The sequence below is a fragment of the Chaetodon trifascialis genome, chromosome 22, assembly GCF_039877785.1.
Source record: "Chaetodon trifascialis isolate fChaTrf1 chromosome 22, fChaTrf1.hap1, whole genome shotgun sequence".
Lineage (NCBI taxonomy): Eukaryota > Metazoa > Chordata > Actinopteri > Chaetodontiformes > Chaetodontidae > Chaetodon > Chaetodon trifascialis.
The window spans coordinates 19,438,281-19,442,455 of NC_092077.1; positions in this window are offsets into that span (position 1 = coordinate 19,438,281).

Below are 4,175 nucleotides of genomic sequence, written 5' to 3' on the forward strand. Positions count from 1 at the left end.
ATCAAATAAAATCTACAAAATCACACCTCCCCTCCTCCCGTGTCGCTCGTGCGAACACGCGATCGCACCCGCGCGCACGCACACGCACGCACCCTGGCACCGGTCTGCAGGGAGGGAGGAGCGGGCACACGCCCACTAGGTACAAATGCGATGGACCACACACACGCACATGCACGCACGCGCGCACACCGCGCTGAGGCTCGCTGTGTGATGTTATCGTCACCCCGCCGTAACCTTTCACACACGCGGCAGCACTCACTCACGCACGCGCGCACACGCGGACCGTCCGGCACGCGCGCGTGGACATCGTGCCATTAGCCGGTAACGGTAATGAAGCGCCGGTGAGGAAATGGGTGTGTCCGCGCTGGAGGCGGGACCACGCGCGTGACTGACAGCCGAGGGGACCAGTGAGCCACAGAGCAGCCTGGAAATTAATGAATGCACGAGCGAGGAGCTGAAGTCCATTCAAGAGGATCAGAGGAGGTCTGACCACCGAAACAGCCTGTTCGTGGTCTCCAGCTGAGGAAGGTGATGATGAAGAGCCACGGAGTCTTCATCACCACCATCTGATTCAATTCAGCTGGATATATTCAACCATTCATCACGTACAGATGTTTTTACTGCATGTTTTCATGCATCTTCACTGTTGTTAGCTGGATTTAGCCATGTTAGCTTTATATTACTATCACCTACATTCATCCAAACATTACTGAACACGTGTTTTCATGATCTAATATTTCATGTGTGTTGTGTTACTTGATGCGAGGACCTTAAACTGTGATGGAGAAAAGTTTGTTCTCCAAATATGATTTACATTTTCCTGTCTTCAAACAGCCTGTTTCATCCAGTTATCAGCTGAGAACAGCAGAAATGATCAGACCAGCATCATGTAAGAAAGAAACAAGCACATTTCATGCCTCTTTCAATCAGCTAACTGATTAATCCACTAACTGTCCCACTTTTTATAACTGACACAAGGTTTTACTTTGCTTTGCCACAGAAACCCTGATTTTTTTTAGCGTTTTAATTAAAATAAGGACGCTCTTTTCTTACAAGAGGTTCTATTAAATTCTGACTTATTTCCATTCATTCTGCAGAACAAACAAACAAATAACTTAAGAATGTTTGCTGTTTGCTGATTGGACGGCTTCTTCCATCCATTAACTGCAGTGATGGAAAATAACTCAGAACATTTATGTACTGTTCTGTACTTTAGGACAGCTTTGAAGTACTTGTACTTTATGCTACTTCATAATTCTGCTCCACTACACCTCACAGGGAAATGTTGTACTTTTTACTGCACTTATTTTACAGCTAGTCATCAGACTTGTTACTTTAAGATACTTTTACATGAGAAACATTAAAAGTTTATAAAATACAACATGTTGCTGAGGATTAAACCAGAGTTCATAATTGACCAGTGGCTCCACGTCAGGTTTCTGATGTCTGTGAGCTGTTAGCAGGTCCACAAAGAGACATGTCTCCTCTAAACTTTCATTTAGAGCAACAGTTTGAGGGCCAAAGAAGTAAAAGATCAGATAAAAATCAATAAAATCAATAGAAAAGAATCAGAACTTTTTTTCTGTGGGTCACATCTTTGATAAAGAAGGTGAAGTGAGTCTCCGTCCATGGCTGTTTGTCTCCACCTAGTGGACAAACACGAGGACTTCCACCTGATGCTGTTTCTCCATGAGCAGTCTGACTGATCTGGGCTCAATCAATCAATCAATCAATCAGTTTTTTTTTCTCCTATGGATAGAGCAGTGACCTTGAAACTGAAATGTAATTTATCATTTTATTTTTATTTCTGTGAGGCGTTTAGAGTCCTGCGTCTCATCTCTGTCAGCAGATATTTTCCTCTCTCTTACTGGAACATATGAGATATGTGTTGTGTATTATATTGAATTAACAATGTTTGAACGTCCTCCTTTTTTCCCTGCATTCCTGTCACTGAAATCATTTTGTGACCCCTCACATTCATCCCAGCCAGCAGACGTTGAACCACTAAATGACTCGACTCAGCTGATTCTGGTGAATCAACACAGAATGGTTCGACTCCTCTGTCGCCTCTGGTTCCTCGTCTTTTTCTACCAGGAAATAAGAAATAGAAAACAGAAAATCTCTCCTTTCTCTTTGTTATATTCTCCTAATCTGTACCAGACACCAGTGGAAGAACAGAGTGTGTGTGTGCGTGTGCGTGTGTGTGTGTGTGTGTGTGTGTTGTTAATGTGTGTGGAATGTGTTTATGAGGATGTGCAGCTCTGAGAGGCACCAGTAGTAATTTGAAGGAGAGGAATGAACTCCAGCAGTTTTATTTTTCTGTTTAGAAGTGTGAGTTATCTTTCTCTCTGTGGGTCGTCCTCTTCCTCCCTCTCTTCCCCTTTATGGAGGCATCTGATGGCGAGGTCAGCTCGAGGAATGTGTAGCAATCTTATAAGCGTCTGCAGGTGGAGTTGATGTGGATGTATATGTGTGAGTGCTTCCTGTGAAGAAGTTCATCTGAGTTATAAGAGTTATAACCAGCAGACAGTTAGCTTAGCTTAGCACAAAGACTGGAAACGGGGGGAAACAGCTAGCCTGAAGCTGTCCTCGCTGCATCTCTAAAGCTCATTAGTTTGTCTCATCTCGTTTGTTTAATGTGTGAAAACCAAATTGCAGAAAAAATCCTGATATGAGCGCGGTATCAGTCCATTCATGCATTTATTTTCTAAGCACCATGTAACCATATTTATGTTTTTGTGAATCTGGTTTTCTCATCATTGTGTTAATTCACTTCTATGTGTTTTTTACTGTGCAAAGGTTTGATTCACCACAGCTGACCTCTGTTACTGCAAACACGGCTCTGAGCTCTGACTGCACTAACATGAAGGCTGTGGCCAGAAAACTTTTTGAAATCTACCACTTAAACTCCTCGGGCCGTACTCGTTAGCAGACGATTCAATGCTGCTTCGTTAGCATGCGAATGGTTGACAGTCTGTTCGCAGCCTTCAAATCTGAATTCAACCCAACAAATGATGCGACTCATTAGCGATGCAGTTGTACACACGTCAGGCAATAATGGAGGCACGTAAACAGATCATTATCTTAATGGATGATCGTGTTCTGTAGGTTTGAGCCCATTAAAATGGAGCCATGATGAAGCGGATTGTGTAACATGAAGGTGATTGATGGAGGGAAAGAGACGGAGAGGAGGAGCAGCAGACGAAGAGTAAGATTTATAAGCTCATTGTGTCTGCGTGGCATCATGAGAGAGAGGAGATGATGTTACAGACGCGATGAAGGCAACGATACAGATTTTTACTCAAGAAAACTGGCAAATAATCTGGTTACGGCTCCTAAAATGTGATAAATCTCTCCTCTCTCTGTTTCATATGAATGTCTTTTGGCTTTGGACTGTTTGGACTGAAGACATCTGAAGAGGCTAGCTGTTTCCCCCTGTTTCCAGTCTTTGTGCTAAGCTAAGCTAACCAGCTGCTTGTGGTATCTTAAGCTTTACCTGCAGGCATGAGAGATGATTCAGTCCTCTCATTAACTCTGCCTGAAAACAAACAAAGTCTAAAAGGTCGAACTGTTCCTTTACCGGCGCTCGGTTAAGCAGCTGCTGCGGCAGACTGAGGATCTCAGGCTGTTCTGTCTCCATGAGTCCAGCACAGACCGCTTACAAAGTCTCCCCGAGGCCGCCGCTCTCCGCAATAAAACGGGGATCAAACACAGATCATGTCAGATCAGGTAATCTGGCAGTGCAGGTGAAGGCGTTATGAGCATTTGTGCTGATGCATCACAGAAATCCTGCAGCTCGTCCAAAGCAGACACTAAACACTGAATCACTATCAGAGCCTTTGGGACAGAAGCCAGGAACAGTGTGTGTGTGTGTGTGTGTGTGTGTGTGTGTGTGTGTGTGTGTGTGTGTGTGTGTGTGTGTGTGTGTGTGTGTGTGTCCTCAGCCACTTTAGCTGTAAATTACGGCTCTGCTCAGGGAGATAATGACCGCACAGAAAGTACAAAGCAGAACCAAAGAAAGAACAAAAGTGCAGTATGTGACACGCATGGAAACCTGTTTTGGCTAACGTGTCACTGACAGCTCATTAATATTCAATATTCTTTTTTGGTCTCCACCAGCTCCTGAAGCAGCTCTTTAGCCGCTAAATGCTGCGCTGTGTCCACATCTCGTCTCT